Source organism: Lonchura striata, chromosome 14 (genome assembly GCF_050655825.1).
Source record: "Lonchura striata isolate lonStrDom1 chromosome 14, ASM5065582v1, whole genome shotgun sequence".
NCBI lineage: Eukaryota > Metazoa > Chordata > Aves > Passeriformes > Estrildidae > Lonchura > Lonchura striata.
In genome coordinates this window covers 10,440,250-10,461,392 of record NC_140716.1, presented here as the reverse complement: position 1 = coordinate 10,461,392, position 21,143 = coordinate 10,440,250, and the positions used below count along the sequence as shown (strand labels likewise).

General features: G+C 41.8%; 1 protein-coding gene across 2 annotated transcripts in view; it reads left to right on the top strand.

Moving 5' to 3' along the window:
- RMI2 (RecQ mediated genome instability 2) overlaps positions 1-21,143 on the top strand; it is a 72,633-nt gene that overhangs the window by 9,814 nt on the left and 41,676 nt on the right. The window lies entirely within an intron of this gene.

Here is a 21,143-nt window from a genome sequence, read left to right as displayed (position 1 = left end):
TCCTGGAATTATAAGGAAATAGATTTCTTGTTAAAGCTGGTACAGTTCAGGGATTTGTAAAGGTTCATGACATAGTAAGGACAGTGCTGAGACAAAACCACAGAACAGGTCAGGTTGGTAGGAGCACAGTGGCTCATCTCTCATTCCCTGTTCAGGCGGGGTCATTCCAGAGCACAGGGCACAGGAATCTGGAATATCTCCAGCGAGGGAGACTCCCCAGCCTCTCTGGACAATGTGTCCCAGGGCTCGGGCACTCCCAGGGAAGAAGTTCTTCCTCGTGTTCAGGTGGAGCTTCCTGGGCATCAATTCCTGCCCGTTCCTGCTGTGCCATTGCTGGCCCGGGGAGCAGAGCCCGGGCTCTGCTCCGAGCCCTCCCTGCTCGCACTGACACTGCTGAGATCTCCTCTCAGCCATCTCCTCTGGAGGCTGCACAGCCCCAGCTCCTCCAGCCTTTCCTCACAAGAGAGATGCTCCAGTCCCCTCATCCTCTCTGTCACCCTCTGCTCCAGGGGCTCTGTGTCCCTTTTGTCCTGAGGAGCCCAGAACTGGACCCAGCACTCCAGATGTGCCCCAGCAGGGCTGAGCAGAGGGGCAGGGTCACCTCCCTGATCTGTTGGCAGGGCTCTTCCTAATGCACTCCCAGATCCCAAGGCTGAGTTCAGTTGTAAGCATTGTGACTTGGGGAGGAAAATACTTCCTTGACTTCACAAAACAAATGAAAGTGCTCTAAGTATGTTACAGTTCCTTTCAGGATCCTTCTGGCTCCAGTAACCTTCTGTGTTCGTTGTGAGGTGATCTTCCTCCCACTGTGTGAGCATTCCGTGGTCTCCCACAGCCCTTTAGTGGCCTCACAAAAGCCCATGAGCTGTAATTGCACTTCCAGAGAACAGAATGAATTTTAAGGCATGGATCAATTTTCTTCTGTTTCTTTTCCTCCCTGCTTATTTTGGATATTGGAAGTAAGCCAGCAGAAATCACAGAGAATAATGCAAAGGATGTTTTTAGGGGCAAAGCTGTGCCAGCAAGACTGCTGGAGAGTAGAGCATGTCACATCAGCCTACATGAATAGGAGATCTGCATATGTGCACATTTCTCTCTTTTCAACAAAGCATTTTAACAAAAGCAATGCTCGGGAGAGCCGCATGAAGTTACTGAGAAATTATATGACTATCATCAAGGATGGTTTTACTCTCCTTAACCTTCTTTCCTCAGTAGATTAATTGGAAAAAAAAAAAAAGTTAACCTGCTTCTAACATTCTCTTGAGTAGAAACTGGTGGATATAAACTACTAAGCAAAGTCAGAGGGCAGCTTGTTGCAGGCTGTATCTTGAAAACTTGATATTCTGTATTGTGCTGAATTGTTTATCAGGAAGGAGCCTTAAATTTGGCAGCAGTGGTCAAGCTGCTTCTGTTAAAGTTCACAGCAAATTTCCCACCTAGCTTTACTTTCAGTTATGCTGAACACTGTTAAGTGTCTCAAGGAAGTCCTGTGAATTCAACAGGAGTTACTTCCCCTAAGTGGGAGCTCCAGTATCTTGATAAAGAAATCAGTGCAAACGGTGCAATTCACACTAAGGCAAGATAGCTGGGAAGTTGTGTGTGCTGGCCATGGGGCTTCCCCATCCAGCTGAGAGCCCTTGCTTGTGCTCAGTACCCTGCTCAGTAAATTAGTGCTGCTTCTCTACCACCCAGCAGCTTGATGATCCTCAGACTGCTATCTCTTATGCTATAACTGATCTATTAACTTGCCTCAAAACCATTCAGTCTGAAGCCATTCTCCAGCAGTTAGTCCTTTATGAATTCATTGACTAAAAACCAGGAGAGTGTCCAGACAATCCCAAAGAGCCATTGTACCATTGCTAATAGAGTGCTGATTGTGCAGCACTTCACTCAGAAATTGCTCTAAGGAAACAAATGGATGCTGCATCCTTAGCCAGCTGCTGCCTCACACCTTCCTGCTGCCACACTGCACTTTAAGGGATCCCTGCATTCCCAATGACCTACTTTCGTTGCAGAGGTGTTTCCCTGGTAAAGAAATTAGCAGACGGATGAAATTCCCCTGGAAACTAGTAAAGCGTGTTATCCAAACATTCATGGATATCTGTAAGATTCTCTATGTACATATTTTTGGGTTCTCAGCCTTAACAGTACCCAAACGTATTTTAACGTAAGTTCATTCTAAAGGTACTTGCCTTATTTGGCTCTTTCAGCTTTTGTTGAGAGTACAGCAGTTTTCTGAGAAGCTTGATAGAATCTTTGGCACCACCATACATAAAATCAGGATATAAAACACTTTGTGGTGTGTTAAGGGTGTATGTTAACATACATTTGCATCTGCTCTGCTGGAATTGTGTCTATAGGCATTACCATCCTGTTTAAATGTTCCCTGGATCAGGCTACTTACAGGGGCTTTCTTTTGGAATTAGCAGGGTTATGTCATATTTACACTGATGAGTTGCAGAGCAGGATACACTCCCAAAACCAAATGAAGAAACAGACTGGGTGTGATGCAGATCTTAGGATCCAAAGCTAAAATTCCACACCAAGCCAAATCAGGGAGATAAAAAGGCTGTGGGGCAGGTTAAAAAAAAAAAAAGAGAGAGGTGTGGGAGGGAATTGTCATAAGACAAACTTGTTTAAAATTACTGTGTGAAACCACCCCCAGGATGCAGGGTGCACAGAAATATCACATTGAAAGTGGCAGATGATTCATAGTTACCAAAACGAGTCCAAAACTTTATTGACTAATAACTGTATCCTATAAAAATATTTGGGATCTGTCATTGCTGGAAGCATTTGTTGTGTTGTATTGTCTGGGAAATCAAAGCAGTCCATGATGAATTGGTTCCTTATATTATCTCTGTTTGTCTCTGATAAGAGAGAACTATCTAGAGCAAGTTGGAGGTGTGTAACACTCTCAGTACTTTCCATTATATCCACCTTTACTGACTTTCTCAGAGAAACTTTTCTCAGGCAGACTCTTTTCATTCTTAGCATCTTTCTTACTTCATTACAGTATATCATATCACTGAAAAGAGTCCTCATCTCCTGGGAAGAAGTAATTTCTGTGCAATTCAGACATCTTCATGACATAATAGTATATAGCAAATTGAGGGGTGTCATGTCCTACCACCCAAAGAGACTGTATATTTTGTGTTACATAGTGCACTAAAAGTGGTGAGACTATGGTGAGCCTTGACTCACCAGGTTTTTCTATGTCTTCTGAGTGCCTGCTGGATGCTGCTGTCCTGTTAAATCCTGTTGCCTTCATCTTTTTAATTATGCCTTCATCCACTTCATGATAGAAGTCATACAACACAGTGCCAAAAAGTGTTGTGGTTCTAAAGGAAACAAAAGGGATTTTTATGGCTTATCAAGGAAACTAATGCTCAAATTGTTTAGAAGCCTTTGGAAATCACAGAAACCTGTCTGGCTTTCCTCCGAAGGCAGCACTTTTCTCCTCCCAATGCTGCAACAGGAGACAGATTTTGTATCCTTGGCTTTTCTGCATTAGCAACCAATGCTGTCCTTTGCCTGCCATCTGCATGGCCACATTACTCTCCTTCACCTTGGTGTCCTCATGTTCCACTTTCCCCACTGCTTACTCATGACATCAGAGAGCATCTGCCTCAGTCAAATGTTAGTAAGATGGCCACATTTCTGTTAAAACTCTTGTAGGTTTTTAAGACAAGTTTGAAGGAACCATAGAAAATTCTGATTATTCTTTGAAATTAGACTGAATTACAAAAAAGCTTTTTATTTACTCGTATGATGCAGCATCAGTGCAGCCACCATAGCCATGCAGGGCTTTAAGGACAGAGCATTGCACAGCCATGGGAAAACCTCCTTGTATTGAGTTACATCACACAAAACAAGCATTTTATAAGGCTTCTTACCATGGTGTGCTTTATAGCAGCTCAAATATGAAACCTGAAACATTTCATTTGTGAATGAAACTTTCTGAAGGAGAAGTTTAGAACTCAATGGAGAACTTTTTTTAACATCTTGCACCCTAAACCTGGTAAGTTCTCTGCATCTAAACATATGTTATACAGGAAAGTGTAAAGATGTCCAGAGGAGCTTGGGATTACTAGAGAATTGGTACTAAAGAGTTTAATACAATGCTGAAAAAAGGTACATTAGGTCAAAACCTAAAATACTTGGATTTTATTGGTATTTCATGGCATCTTCTCAGTACATATAGTTATATCTCAGTGACAAGGGGTTTATTGAGTATGTGTAGGATGAGCCATCATGTCTGTGTGTTGGTGTCAAAAGTTGTTGATGGCCAATGACTGAGCCTTCTGCCTCCAGAAACAAGGGATATCTGACAACTTAACTGAGAAATTAAACAGGGTGGTAGAAGGGACATCCTGGGCTCTGAGCAGAAAGGCTGAACCAAGGACAAATCTGGGGCTTTAATCATGTTTTCCTACTGATTAGTACAGTACAGGTTCCTGAGAAACAAAAGTCTGACGGTTCATTCAATTGCTGACTGGCCTGCAGTGTCTTTGGTCTGCAACATACCAGTAAGTTGGGATGTAGTGAGAAGCAGTGCATTCATCCCTCCCTGCTGCCCTCCTTGCAGCAGAAAGGAGCCAGCAATGTGAGTCATGTTGAGACACTGCAGAGCACAGGTTAAAGTAAGATTGCAGAGCAAGTCCTTTGATTCTTGTACTGCATCTCTCAAAATGTAGCTGCAGAGCAATGTCAGAGCAAAAGACAACTTCATCTGAGGGAAGCAGCTGTGAGAGCTGCAGGCCCCCTCCCGTTGTGTGACAGAGCCAGCACTGACTCAGCCCCTCCCCTGGGAGCTGGGAATGTTTGCAAGGAGAAGTGTGTGGAGCCAATGCTTAGCCTAGCTGCTCCCATCTGGGAACCTCATCCAAACACAAATGTTGGAGCGATATTGGTTTTCCAGGCCAGCAAGTTAGATTATCCCTGCTCTGATCTGCTTCAGTTTCCTGGAGTCATTCAAGGACAAGTCTAACAGCAGGCATACCTGGCAGGGCTGAACATCAGGTTTGAGGATGGGGAAATACAGAGGTGTGGGAAGAAGGGAAGGTTGGGATGGAGCCTTTTTCCTCCACATTGTGAGGCTGAAAGTGACCCCTTCCCCAGAAACAGTGAATCAAGGGTTTCCAGGATTACTGAGGCTTCACTTCCTCCACTCTTTTGACAGGTTAAATTTTCATTTTGAGGGGTGTATAAATAATTCTATGAATCATTTTTCTTCATCTTACTATTGTGCTCTTATGAATCTCCCACACAAACAACATACTCTCTGCTTTTCTCACTGGCTCAAGGCTTTGAGCCCTATTGGCACCTCTTCTGAGCAAGGAAAGCACTGGCTTCAACTGCCAGTCAATTCCTGCCCAAGTGCTTGTCTGGGGCAGGGCACAGGATGGTCCTGGTTTCCCTGTGCTTTGGCTGCAGTCTGCAAGGAATGGTTCCTTTGTGGCAGATGCAAAAAAAGACCAAAAAATCCATTCTCCTATTTCAAATTAAAAATCCAGCTCCATATTTTATTTTTTAATGGATCCAAGTCCAACAAATTAAGATTCTAACCAAGAGGCTGATAATACTCAGTGACCACAAATAACAGTAGGAACAATACACTAGTAATCCTCTTGTGATACTCATTCCCAAAAGGCCTCTTCCTTATTTTTAACAAGCATATTTATGTACTCCACAAGAATGAAAACAGCATCAGCTTAAATTCAGGCGGTGTGAGCATGAATGATTTAGTCTAAAAAATCCACAACTGTTTAGGTTTCAAAGCGTGTTTTACTAGTTGGCTAAAGAATCTTTCTTGCAGAGGAAAGAGAGGCTTCATCATTCCTCACCCCGAACACAGGCACAGATCTGTCATGTGAATGAAACAGGACTGATGACCTGATGATAGAGATCCCAGCTTTTTCAGGATTTTCTCTTGTGTGAGCAGGGACTTTCAAAACAGCTATGTTTTTGCAAGGGTATGTTATGTCATGAGCAGGGAGAAGAATTCTGTGTTTGTCCAGCCAGGCATAATTATGACTTGGCATGGGCTCAGTTCGGTTCAGTAGCTTCTTGTCTGGGGCAAGCCTATAAACTCAGGAGCAAAATATCTAATCAGCTGGTCCAACTGCTGTAGGGTGGTTTCTTTTTTAGAACTGCCTTCATGTTAGAACATGTGATTTATCTTCTAACGAAATAACATTCCCACCCTTAATTTGTGATTTAAGGACACAGTGACTGTGATGAGCCTTTTATAAATAGCATTCATAAAATCATTTACATGTGTCATAACTGTGCTGGAGGTCGCCAAGGCTTTGCCCTCCTCTGGAGAAAAAAGGCATGAGATAGGGTTGGAGTGTGCATGTGTTGTCACACCATGACTGTTGATTTGTGGTACATTTTTTGCATCCCAGACACCTGAACAGCTGTTGGAACAGCTACAAAGTTCCATCAGATGAGTTCATACACAGCACTTTCAAGGGCTGTCTGTGCAGCACTCTTCTTTTTTCACTTATTCCCTTTCTCAATTAAACTAGAAAAAAAAAAGTTAGGAATTAAGAGATAACTGGCATTGTAGACACTAAATGAGCAATATTGTGAAAGTGGGAGTGCCCCAGGATTCAGAAAGCAGGATACACACAGGAAACAAGCTTGGAAAGAAATAGGAGGTTTACAACATACTCTGTCTCGCTTAAGCCTGCCTGTGCACATGATCAGTGAAGGTAATGTGTGACTGAGCAGACACCCAGAGCAGTGTGCTACAGGCCAGGGATTAAACTGCTTCCAGCCAATTATTGGCACAGCATCCTTTGGCAGTGCCAGCAGCAGGAGGAGGCCCCTCAGTTACTCATGCCATGTTCTGCTGGCAGTGTTCCAGCAGCATGCAGGGAAGATTTCCTTGCAGCGCTCTAAGAGCTGTGCTCAGGCATCTTCCCTCTCAGGGTGGCTATTTCCAATCCTGCTCCTGGTGCCCAGTGCCCTTATAACTGATGCGCCACGGAGACTTTGAGTTTCAGAGAGAGGGACATTCATTTGGCATTCCAGGCATCAGTTTTAGTCCCTGTAGAAGCAAAATATTCTTCCCACCTTCCCAAAATACAAGGATTAGCGGCTGAGTATTAGTCGGGTTATCATTAAATCAGGAGCTGATCAGGTTGCCTGATGGGATGTTTGTGTATGCCAGGTGTACCTGTTAATGGTTTTCCAAGGAAAACAAGGGATCATCAGTGTCTGGGGGGGCCACCTAAGGGGTGGATCATTGACACATCTTTGCCAGGAGCTCAGAAAACTTTTTAGAAGTGAGAGCAGTGTTAGCAATAGCACTTTCCCTGGAAAGGAAATTCAAATTCCTGTTAATCACATGCTCTAACACAAAAACTAAAGTATTCCACATGCCTCTCCTACCCATGTTTTTCTTCTTCATCTCAATGCATTGTTTTTCAGAGGCTAAGTTTTCCTAAGGCTACTTTTTCTTTGCTTTTTTCTTCAATTGGATTGATTCTTTGTTTTCTTCTTGGAAATGGCATCACTTTTCCTAATCCCATATATACATTTTTTTTTTACCCTTTTTCTCTTTTCCTTCTCAAAAAGTGCAGCTTTTTGAGCTGTGAGAGTGCAGTATCCCATCCCTGGCACACAGCATGGGTGTGTATACCCTAAGCTCTCTTTGACGTCAGTGGAGAGAAATGAGCATTTTGAGGGCAGAAATGTCCTGAAGTGTGTTAGATTATGTTTTAGGTTGAGATGAAACACACCTAGATTCTTTAGTGTCCAAATCAACTCGGGGCATGACTACATTTAATTAAATTTATGTTTAACTCCACTCTTTGAATCAGCTAGTGACATAGTGAATGGCTTGGGCAAATCACCAAGCTGTTAAATGGAATACTATTGTGATTTTACTGAAGACTATAACTTGGTTAAGTCTTATTTGGCTTTGTGCAGTGCTGTTATCCTATATTACTTTGCCTTCTTTTTTAACCTTTGGACTCTTATGCAATAGGAAGTTGTGTAATTTCTTTAATTGGCAAGGGCTGGTCCAACATCTGCAGGCTCAGAGATCAGAGCTGGAGTTTAAGACCCCTCTCTTACAGGCCAGGGCTCCTTTGTTGAGAGAGCAGCTAACCCCTCCCTTTCCAGAGGGGTGCTGCTGTTTTGGGGAACAGAGCAGCAGAGGATGTTGAACGCTGTCCTCTTTGTTAAGGAGCAGTTTCTTTTCCTGGCTACATGATAGCACTAGAAAGTTTCACTGCATCAAAACAGCCCTCCAGCCTGTGACTGGTGGAGGCAGCAAAAGGCCAGGGTCTGCCCCTCTGTCCTTGTCTCCTTGAAGGAAGGTGGGATAGGACAGCTGGAAACATCAGCAGGTCACAGAGCACCTGAACTCAGACAAAGAACAAGGCAGGGGTGAAGGGCTCAGTGGAAAATGTATCTGATGCAGTGGCTCTGGCAGCATTACCAGCTTTCTCAGTCTCATTATGGATTCATAATATTTAGTGATATAAAATTCTCAGTCTGTTTTCAAAAGCAAACTAACAAATTCCCCAAACAAAACCAAGCTTTTGTCAAAGAGAAAAAACTGGCAAGTATAAACCATAAAATTCAAACCTCCAGACCAAAAAAAAAAAAAAAAAAGTTGACCAGTAGGATTCAAAGTTAATTATGAAATTGCACAATTTTATGCAAGCCTATCAATTTTTAGGGTCCAATTCACCCTCACCAATGAGCACCCACAAGTCTACTCTAATTTCTGTAATATTGAGACACATCAAGGTCACCTCATGGTATTTTCTGTTTCACTCCCTGCTTTATCCCATTTTTGATAGCATCTCAAATCTGAGGTTCTTGCTTCTGCACAACTATTGAACTACACATCTACATAATTGAAACTCTTCTGCTATTTTCATCTATGCTTTTTAACCAACAACATTAATATTCTTCATTTTTATATTGAACAGCTTTACCAAATTCTTTTGCCATGCAGTTCTCTGCTAGATTTGTTTCTACCATATATTATTTCCTCACAGGAACATCTTGACTTATAAAGGGAAGGACAATTCATCCTTCATCCTTTGCAGGTTGGGTTCACGGGCTCTGTAGGTTAGACATGCTGGTCATGTACTTGAAAAAAAACCCCTGCATGTTCAGTTCCATGCATGACAGATGAAAGAACAGGATATCCGGTTATTAGTTTTCTTAAACACTTCTGGCTTTTGGTACAGGATGTACCCAAGGGAAGGACCTTGCTCAGTCATCATTCTGGTGACAGCTTCCTCCATCTGCCCTCTGTGGAGGCATCTGCAGGGACTCCCTGTTCTTTGGCTTCTCCCCAAAAGGCAAGAGAGATGTTCAGTTTGATGCCCACAGTCAGTAGGTGCTGTGCTGTTTTAGCAAGGTGCTATCTAGCTCTTGTATGATGGACCACAAGCGTGAGAGTGGCCTTCACCTGTCAGAGCATCAGCATTTAAATAAGACAGGATGGTTCTGATGTTGTGCAGTACTGTGGGATAGCATTTCTCAGCTTGTCATTTGGATATGCAGGACCTTTGACCCTTGCTGCCCTCAAGATTTACCACTTTCGAAGTGTGCTGCCGGAAAAATCTTATACTGTGATGGTGTGAAAAAAAAATTGCATGAGAAAGAACAGCTTCTCAATGCAAACCCCTTTGGTTACATCTTCTCTCCTTTCACTTCCTCCTCACCAGCTGAGCAAAAGCAAGCAAGAACAGCAAGGACCACAAAAGCAATTGTAGCACAGAGAAGCTGCCCATTATTCTGTTGGTGGCAGCTGAACCCCACACGAGTGAGCCCCTGCTCACTCTAGGTGGGAGGGAGTTAAAAGAGTAAAAGTGAGAAAACCTGTGGGTTGAGATAAAGACAGTTTAATAGGAAATGCAAAAGCCCCATGCAGAAACAAAGCAAAACAAGGGATTAATTCACCACTTGCCATGGGCAGATGGGTGTTCAGCCATCCCAGGAAAGCAGGGCTCTGTCATGCCAGTCACTTGGGAAGAAAATGCTGTCATTCCAAACATCCCCCCTTCTTTCTTCTCTAGAGTTATGTGCTGAGCATAACACCCATATGGTCTGGGTTATCCCGTGGGTCAGCTGGGGTCAGCTGCCCTGGCTGTGCCCCCCTCAAGTTCCTGCACACCCGCAGCCGCCTGGCTGGTTGGGTGGGGTGAGGAGCAGAAAAGGCCTTGGCTCTGTGCAAGCACTGCTTGGCAATAACTAAAACATCCCTGAATTACAAACACTATTTTCAGCACAAATTGAAAACACATACCAGCTAACTAGTCAAAACCAACACAATTTCTAGCTCAGCTGACTATCAGTTCTTTGTATCAGAGCTAAAGGAGAAGCTGATGCAAAAGACGTTTTCTATATCTTCAGATTTTTGGCAGTTACGAGCACTAAAAATCCATATGAAAGAAGAGGACATAGTCTGAAACCAACAAGGACTGCCTGAATTTGAGGTAGCAAAGTGACTGAGTTTCCCATGTATCATTTGGGAGTGGGCATCAGTACAGGCTGTGTCTGTTAGTGCTTTCTCCAGTTGTATTTGAACTTGTGGGTCCAGTTTTAAACCTCAGTAGTTAGCCCTGCTTGTGTAATTTACTCTGCTCATACTGATACATGCCTTTCCTCTTTCCTATTTAATTATGTGAAAACATACCCTAACTATGAATATTAGTTAAATTATATAACTTGGTGCTACTTGAAAAGCTGCAGCTGGCATATGGAGGCAGTCCTGAAATCTCCTATCCTGAATCAACAGCTGGTTTTCCCAGGAAACATTCCTGGAATAGAATACATCAACATTTTCCTGCAAGACATTTGGCCAAATCATTTAGCACACAGTGCATATGGTATGCCTTATCTGTTCAGAGTGCTCTAACATCTAGTGAGCTGCTGTTGCCTGCACAGAATGTACTTATTCGATTGAAATTCTTGTTAACATCAGCTGAGCTCTGTGTAACTTGGGAACAATCTGTGTTTCCTGTAGTCATACCCTGCTTCATGTGCCTCAAAGGCACTTATGCCCTGGAAGATCTATCTCACTAGGATAGCTGGTGGCAACCCTGTGCTTTTTATGCTCCTGGACCTCTTTGAAAGAGGATGTATGGAATGCTGTTGTAAATGTGAAAATAGGTTTGAATTGATACCATAAATCATTAAGAGAAAGATCCATTCCACATTGATGCAGATACACAGCCCTGCAGGCAGTGAAGAAAATCTTTGAATGACAGTCCCTGACGCAGTTAGGAGAGGAGCACAGGAGTAAGAAACATTGAGAAAAAATTAGGGTTCAGGTAACCAGTTAAAACAAAGTATTCTCCCAGAGTGATTGAGTCTGAAGTATATAGAAAGGTCGTTAATAACATGCAAAGGATCTTGCAGCTGCCCAGGATGTGGGAAAATAAATGTGGTTTTTTTTCTAAAGATTGTATCTATCTTTAATTCTGCAAGTATAAAGCCCTTGCTTTGTAGTTTAAACAATTTGCTAACAAAAGTGAAAAGGAAAAAACTGCTCTCGGACAGAAGCATTCCTGCATAAGAGGAGGTATTTACAAGAAGTATGAAGCTGTAACTCCTTTTGGTTTCTACCTCTTCTACTAGAATAGACACCATTTCTCTCTAAAGGCAGAAGTCCTTGTTCATGATTGTAGGATTATAATGTAGTCAAGCAGCATCAGATGATTAGAAATTAACTGAGTTGGAGGTGGAGTGGAGAGTGAACTTCATATTTGGTATAACTATTTTGACCAAGTAATGTTAGCAGTGTAAAACTAGATTTGATTAAACCAAAAATTAGTTTGGAAATTCATTAGTAGTGGCAGACCTTCTAGCACAGTTTGTGCTTCCACTCTTGGTTCCTGCACAGTTGTCTTTCTGAATTGTCACCTCATAAGGTTCATAAGGCTCAAATTCAAACACTTAGAAGACAAGAACTTGATGTATTTTTAATGTAGACAGACTTTTAATATACTTTTATCTTTGAGGCAATTCAGATGGTTTCATGTTTCCTTGCTATTTTTCTCCCCAAGGCACAGGGGGGATTGTGGTCTATTGCTGTATTGGGCCCAGATTAAAACCTAACACAGGTAAGAGATTCAAAGCTGTTAGGAGGCAAAACTGAGAGCAGGAAGATGAAGAGAAAAGAGTGTCCCACATGAATGACAAGTTTGTGCTAAAATCTTTCTCTTTTCACACACAACCAAATCTCTGACCTGCCCTTTGCCAGCTGACAATCTTGTTATTAAAGGAGTGGTTTGGCTTGAGGGTAAGACTTAAGATCCTGGGATGTGTGAACCCTTTCATAACAACTTTGATCTTCACTGTGGGAGGTCTAAAGCCTGCTTTCCATACCTAATATCAACAAAAGAGTAAAAGCTTTAAACAGTGGGTTGTTTGCTGGTGTCCTTAGTTTTAGCCTAAAACATCGGTCCTTAGCACCTTTCCTCTGAAGATCTGGCATCGCTGTCACACACAGGATTCCCCTCAGCACACAAGCTGCGTGTCCCTGCACCAAGCAGCTGCTGCCTGTGTTTATTGCCACAGGTCCTGGTGGCAGCTGAAGGGCTGCAGGCAGTGTTGCAGTCCCTGCAGCCCGAGCAGTTGACTCCTTGAAGCAGTGGGGACTGCAGCAAGGCCAGGAGCTGAGCCAGCCCACAGCTGCTGGGGGAGCCATTCACAGTTTGTTCTTGCTCACAAGCTCTGCTGTGTCCTGCTCTCCCCAGCAGCAATTTAGGAACTGGATTTGGAGCCACGTGTCATCTCTAGCATGTGATCAAACTTGTGTCAAAACATTTTTTATGCTTAGAGCTGGAGCTCAGAATCATCTCTCCACACACAATTTTGAAGGTTGGTTTTTGAAAAGAGAAATGTCTAAAAGGAGAAGAAAATGTTTTGGCAGTTTTATGATTCTTGGCAGTCTTGCTAATTGGACAACATGTTCAGCAGATGCCACTGAGTTAACCTCACCTGCTGGGAGAAATTGTGCTTTAAAATCCTGCTAACAGGTATACACATTTCTTCTGATAGAGTTCACAGAAACCCAATATAGCATTCCAGAAATCCATTTAACTACAGTCTGATATATTTTCTCCACCAAAATCTTTTATATGTCACTTACCTAATACCCAGCTGAAGTTTAAGGCAGTTCAAGTGCCTGTGCCCTTGTAAGATTAGGCCCCAGTGACAGAATTGTTGTGTTAATCCTCTTCCAGGACTCTGTGTTGTACATTTTTCTTTTATTCTAAAACAAATAAAGCATATTTTTAGAATAACAAAATAATAAAATGTTTATACTAAAATATATGTAGAAAGGGAATCCTTGCATGGTTCATAGATGGGACATTTTACTAAGTGTTCTTAAATCAATATAGTATTTTATCCCATCTCAGATCAAGCCATATCTATTAAAGGCCAAAGTAAACCAGAGATAAGAGCTTTACAATGCCTTCGTTGCTGTAAGACTGCTGTAAGACTTTAATTTTTCCTGCACCTTCTTTATTTCCTTCTTGCCCCTGTTTTGACCATACAGGGTTCATATTCTCTTTCAGCTAACTCTAGCCTTTTGCTCTGGGGTTCACTGCAGACACTCCAATTTCACATCTCCCCTTTTTTCTCTTCAAATGTTTCTTTTTCATTTCTCTCAACCTATATGTATTTCTCCTGCTCTTAAAATATTAAAGTGGTGTCCTTTTAGATATAAGTTCACTAAAAGTACTGTACATTAGTTGCATTGACTATGCTCTATAAAAAGCTGTTATAAATATAGTTTTTTCCACAGTAAGTATGAACAATATAAGAAATTGATATTTGTCAGATAGAAGTTTAAATATCCATTTATATTAAACAGACTCGGGAAACTGTGAATTGTAGTATTTACCATGTGAGTGTTTTCATTTTGTGATTTACCAAAGCTAGACTTTGTGCAGGTTTTCTACTCAATGTGATCTTGATACTAACTGAAGGTGTGTAGTTTTTGTCAGTAGGAGTGAGTGGCACAGTGCAGCCTAGAGTGAAAATAGAAATTGTGTTCAACTTCTCATGGCATAGCAGCAGGATTTCTCCTTCTCTTCCTGCAGCTTCCTGCTGCTTTTCCCAATAATTTTAACTATCACATAAGGGCTATTCTGGGATATTTTCCTGAGCTAGTTAAGCTCAGTGATATTAAACTATATTTTCCTTTGGTGATGTTAAATTCTTTGCCTACTCTTCTATTGCACTTTAATATCCCCTCCATACCATTCATCCTGATTGATGGTTCATGTTTACTACAGCAGGAGTATTTGTTCAGGAGGGGAAGGGCTCTGTAGTCGCGGGGAGTTTCAAGCCCAGCTGGGGGATGCACATCTGAATGAGCAGAGCTGGCACCACCACCAGGCATCTCACCAAAGTGGTGTGGCTGAATGGCTGCTGGGTGCTGGGAGTAGCCACCTGGCTGAAGGACTTGCATGGGGGACAGAATGTGTGTGCATGAGTAAAATCTGAGGGCATTCACTTCCTGTTCCAGAATAGGTGAGTGACATGAGTTCTGAGAGGGGCATTGCAGCAATACATTTCTGAATATTCCTGGTAACAGAGCTTGCATAAAATGCTCCATTCTCTAATAATGAATCAATTTCCTTCTTCCCATAATCACCATATGTATAATCCACCTTTGAACCTTGTTATTGCTGCTAAGATGTGGATTGTGTGTCTGGCTGTGGCCAATTCCTGTAATTTGTACTGCAGCACTGAAGGAACTTGTCAGGGGATGACCTGAGAAGAACAATACTATCAATAGTATCATCTGCCACTTTCCATCACACTGAGTCAGTTCCACAGAGGATACATTTTTTCCAGTCTAGCTTTTTTTGATCATAAAGCAAACCCTTGTTTCATTACTGACTAATTCTGGTGCTTAAGTCCAATGTTTCTTCTCTCCAACTATTGAAAGTATAGATCTCCAGAAATGGATAAGGGTTAACTGGAAATAGTGATTAGAACAAGGAATTTGAATATAGGAAGAAAGTAAAATGTGAGTCAAAAATAAAGTACTTTTTTATCATTGGTGAAGGTGGCACTTACTCAAAATGCTTATGTTTGAAACACTGGATTTGGTGAGGTATGAATTTTGGATGTGGGCTGAAAATAGCTGGACTTAAGCCCTGGTTGAAGACTTTATCTTAGAATCTATATCTCAAAAACTTCCAACAAGAAGCATTTCAGCTCTGCCCCAGTCAGACTGGGCTGCAGAATACTGGGATGCAATTTGCTACTTTCTATGTTACAGTTACCTCCAGAAGTAAGGGGGAATTCTCAGTATATAAATACATTGCAATGGGATTATTGCTTAAAGAAAAGTTTTACATGTCTGGATATGCTTCAAAATTCCCCTGTATTTTGAGGAAGAACAGTGTAAATATGAATAATTGCTCCCATCAGTTCTAGATGGCTGCCAGATGAGGTGGCTTTGGAGTCCTGCATTTGGCAGAAATCATCAGAGATGCTTGCTTAGTTTGCTGAGCTTTAATACAGCTATTTTGGGGCCTGGAACTCCTGCTCATCATCCACACACATCTGGGCTAAATAATTCTCTCACCAGATTATTTTCAATTAAGGCACTCTGTCTCTAATGGATTGTGGGCACTGTAGAGTAATTCTGGTTTGAATGAATAGTCACCCAACTAAGTGACTTACTGCTGCATTTGTCTCTAGCTTTATGTGTATTTCTGGTATCAGATCATACAACCAGCCTGTGTGTAGGCTAAAGAGAAGTTTCTTCTTTCTTTCTCTTGTTTTCAACCCTGAGCCTTCTTCCATCTGCTTGACAAAGATAAAGTGTCTGTACTCTCCCTGGACACCCCATCTGGAATTCAGCCTCATTTCTCTGGATTTAGGGAAACATTACTGCAATAGCCAAGGCACTTGTGGGTCAGCTTTAGCCTGCAGAACACTTGCTTCTTGCTTCTGTTCTGTCATTTCTTCCCACAGAAGACACTGCAAACCAAATAAAATACCAGGTATTACCTGGGCAGCCAAGCAGCACCATAATAGGGGAGTGAGAAAGATCCAGGGTTCTTGTGCCTGCCACAGGGAGGGAAGGAAGGAAGGAAGCAAATGCAGTCCATGTAGTCATAGCTGCTGCTGTTTGATGGTGCCATCATGATGAGGGTGTCTGCTTGCACAGGAAGGAGCTGTGACGAGGAGGGAGTTGGGATAAAACCAGCTGCAGTTCTCTAGAATGGGGGAAAACCTGTCTGGGGTTATGTAAAGGAAGAAATCTTAACACAGCTGCTGACTGGTACTTCATGCAGGCAGAAAAAAGGTTATAAAGAGGTCACTATGCAGCTGCAGCAAAGCTTTCACACACCCTCAGCTGCAGTGTTCCTTTAGGATGCAACTGTCTGTAAAAGGAAAAGGATGCCCATTCTCTGACCAAGACTGAGATGTATTTTTCCCTTATTTACCAACCCTAGAGAGAGACACCCATGCCTAAATCTGCAATCAAGTTCTCACCAGGCCTTGGTTTTGTTGAAATTATATGACATCCTGAAATGCCCCAATATGGACAAGTTTCACTGGGGTTTGGGACCCTCCTTGTAAATAAAGTAGTGTTCAGGACTCTTTACAGTACAGGTTCTTCAATGAGAGCATTTTTTAGTCTGGGAATGATGGTGAAGATTTTGTGGTGACTGTCACAAGGCAGCCTCTTAGCCAAATGGCACACTTGTAAATTTTGATTGGTTTTGCTCTTTGTTTTTCTAGCTCCCTGCTTATAAACCCAAGTTTCCTCTGCACAACAGCAGAAGACTCTGAGGGAAAAGGAAAGTTTTAACAATTTCTTCTTAGAAATCTTTAACTAAAAATAGCTTAATCATAAATTATGTTGTGGCAGTGTTGCATTAGGTATTCTTACTGAGAGAAATTAGTCCCTTAAAGAAAAGTTTTGGATCTTTTTTAAGACTAAAACATCTGTCTTTAGCTGCTATTTCTGCTCTTGAGAGTTCACTCTGATTACAACAGAGGAGGCAATTTAAACGTAAGACAACAGTCCACACTAGCTGATGGTAGAGGAAAAGAGAAATATTCACCAGGGTGACTTCTGTCCCATGGACAGGCCAGAGGGACAGTTATGCCCATGTATATCTTACAAGGACAAAGCAGAGGGGCAACTAGTTGCATTTATAGTATGGTACCACAATTCACCACAAAGTCATCTCTATTTGTAGTATATATATATATAAAATGTTCCAAAGACAGAAGAGCTAAACTTTCTTTTAAAAAAAAACCCAAGATAAAATAAATGCAAAAATTTGCCTTGCTTTGCCCACAACCCTGTCACTGTGTTTCTCAGAAATGCCACTTTCAGCTTTTCCATGTGACACTTATACTGTGAATGCCTTTAGAAGTTTATAGAAGTCAGCTTCTCCACAGTGCTGACAGAAACCTGGCTTGTCTCTGAAGTGATCTGGTATTTCAGATAACTTGGATTATGAGAACTGTTAGCTGTAGCACATTACTTTCAGTGCTCAGGTCTTTCAGTTTGTGCTGTTCCCTTCCAGGGAGGGACCAGGCCACCCATCTGCACAGCTTCAGCAGCACCAGAGAGACAGCCCTGGATCCTCAGTGTGCAAGGTTCTGGCCCTGTGTGCTGGGAAAATTTGTTAAATTATGTCCAGACTTTTGCAATGCCATCTCTTCCCCACAAACTTGACACTTCTAGGGGAAGAGGGAAGGGGGTTTCCTGAGGCCTTTCATGTATCTGTCATAAGGACAAATTTCTTAAAAAGGAGTAGGATTACTATAATCCATTTACAATCCTGTTAAAAGCAAAAAAAAAACCCTTAAATTACACATGCAGTTCTGTTAATGAGAGGTTTGAGTTAATTTTGTTTTAATTCAATTTGACAGGAATGAAATCCACTGACTCATATCTGTGTTTATTTAGTGTTTCTTAGATGAAATACTTTTTGAAAGCTTTCTGAGTTTTCTTAGCCATTCCACTAACAAGTCACTTGAATCCTTCAATAAAAACCCAATGTTGATCTAAACCAATGTAACAAGCTAAGAGTGAAATGCTAGAAAAAGGCAGCTTCTTTACTGGAAACCCTTCATCCAAGGGCTATTTCTGCTGCACAGGCTCCAAGCAGCTGCTGCACGATATGACGTGATTATCTGAAAGGCTGTACTTTGGAGTAAAAGGAGCACTATTGATTTTCATTTTGAAGAGTTACTGAAACCGAGGAGGAAAGGGAGTGAGGGGTTGTTAAGTTCAGGTAAAGTAAAACAGAGATAATGACAGCTGCAAGGAAAGCAAGTGGATGGGCAGCCAAAATGTCTGGCTGCCTTTAAAGCTGCATAATTCTGTACCAGCAAACTTCGGGGAAACAGACAGGTTTGTTTTCCAGGAAGAGATAATAATGTAGAAACCTCTTTCTTGTGGCTTTCTTGAATCACATGGAGGGATGGTGTTAAAAGCCAAACGTGTAGAGAGACTCTCCCTTTGAACTACAAAAGCACAATGTATCCCAGACTCGGTTCACTAAACGGGCACTTTACTGAAAGTTACAGTCACTTCTCGTGTTGTGCTGACCTCCTGTACCTCTTTTAAAAACAACTGTTTTAGCAGCCTTTGCTGCTACAGTACTGTCAGGACAATTCAAGTGTGCAGAGAGCGTGTCACTGGAACTGACATCAACGTGCATGTGCCACACAATGTTATTCTACAAACATATTTGAGCATATATGACAAGAGCTGTGCAAGTCTAGTTAAAATATTTTTACTAGCTGAGTAGTCATTTCTCCAGAACTATGCCTGGGAACATTTTGTTGATGTACACCATAATATCCTCTTTCGTTTCAGATTTGCTTCTAGTGCAGATTGAGCTGATGTTTTTTGTGAACGTGTGGGAACAAATAAATCCCTGTTGTATAGTCCCTCAGTGTTTCCCAGGACAGCTGAGTTCTCTGCTGCTGTGCATGCTGTATCTGAAGCACCTCCAGGAAGCACAGGTGTACCAAGTTCTGCTACAGGCAGAGAGACACATGATCCTGGCAGGGATCTCTGAAGCACAGAAGTACTTTGCTAGCTGGCGAACAGTGAAAAAGTTAATTTGTCCTGCCCCAGCCCTGCAAAGTGTTGATTCTGTTGCATTGAGTTGAGGTGAGACCGTGTTGCAGCAGAGCAGTTGGTTAATGGCCCCTTTTGTTCTCTCTAGCCTTCATTAAATCCATGCTGTGTTCTACAGCCAGGAGTAACCAAAGTACAGCAGGCTCAGCACCCGGCCTTAGCCCACAGTCCCTGCTGCTTCCCTGAGTGGGAAGAACATCCTCCAGGGAGAAGCTAACTACTGCCCTGAGGGGTTCCTCTCACAGAGCAGCTCTCTTACCTGGTGTGTGATTCAAACACTGAGAAAGCTAAAGTTTTAAAAAAGTATTCTGCAGCAAGATGAAGGGACCTAACAGTTCCTGTGCAAGAAAATAAGCCTTCTCTTTCATTTCAAGGAATTACCAACAGGCAGATTGCAAAAATAATTTTCCAAAGTATAGTAACCAACCGCATTTTCTGTGAAAATCATTTTGGATTCCACTAAGCTAAAAATTGCTGTTGTTTTTTCCCCTCCTTTTTTCCTTCCTCTTCCCATATTTCCGAGAACTCAGTATTGTCTTGCATGCCTTCTTTAAGGCAGTGACAATGTGTATGTACCAGTCATCCGAAGGAATCCTTGTGGAAGTCCTCGTGTGTGCCTGCTGTTGGCCAAGAGGCTTTGGCTCTCTGTGCTCTCAGAAAAGACTCTGCTATATCTTCCTGTTCCTAGGTCTAGATCTCCTCAGATCATTGGAAATGTTCTCTCCGTTGCAAAGAGCTTTTGGGTCAGACACTTGGACTCTTACTCAGCTGCAGCTCTCCCCTGAGAAGAGTATAGTTTGTGCAAAGTTAACATCTGATGGCCCTACCCATGAAATTACAAATTAAATCAAATATTTGGGTAATTACCCAAATAAAACTGGCTGTTTTTCCTCCTGCCCCTCAATCCCTTTTTGCACAAAAGAAATTTCTTATATTTTAGGAAGATTTTTTTTTATATATTTCTTTGGAAATTGGTTCTGTTGTCCCTGTCAAGTTTCTGCGGCAAATTAAATGAGAATTTTGCCTAATTTGAAATATTCTTTGATTAATCAGTGACATGGTTTTTTTCTCTTTGGGAGTCTTTCATTTTACTCCATAAGTATTCAGCCCTAATTTCAGCTATTTTAGTTTGGGATTGTTGGTTGGGGTTTGGGTTGTTTGGGTTTTTTGCTATGAAATCTAAATTTATTATTTAAAGTTTTAACTTATCCCTCCTGCAGAATTAAGAGATAAGTAATTTGTATTCAACTTTTTTCTTCAGGATTTTGATATCAGAAAGGCTCTTTCTGTGATAGAATTAGCAAAGTCAATTACTTTACATGTTTTTTGAATCCTACATGTCATATTTTTAATAGATTCTGAATTATTTCCCTCAACTATGGGTATGTGCTTTCAGTTCAGCATTTTATTTCCAGTCTGATTATGCCAAAGAGCAGGTTCCTGCAATAGCTGTCCAGTGACTCTGGTCTGGAGTGAGAAGTTTGTCTTTTATTGACATTCTGCATGATGGGTTTGCCAGTTTTGTAAGCAAACAGGAGCTAGCACATCCCAGCCACATGCTCCTGCTCTGCTTTGCACCAGTTCCCACATTTCTTGGACCATTGTTTTTAGCCATTTTTTCTCCTTACTGTGATAGGACTGGATTTTTTTCCCCCCTAAAATAACAAGTTGTCTTGGCTCTGTAAGAGTCCAGGAGCCACCATAAAGGATCCACCATAGGATTCCATGGCCCTGGAGTGGGGATGGAGAAAGGCCAGGTTGAGGGGGAGCAGTCTGTGCCACCACCCTCGAGCTGTTTAAAAACACTCTGTCTACATTGTTTCTATCATGCAAAATACCAGCAGCCAGCAGCCTTCTAGTTTCTGGTTCACACAAAAAAAAAAAAAAAAAAAAAAAAAAAAAAAAAATCATGGAGAAAAATTTCACTTTCAGAAATGCAAAATATCGATTGCACCTGATTTTACTTACCAGACTTGAGCAGTTTTTTCCTTTAGAGCAACTCAAAGAAAGTTTATAATGGCTG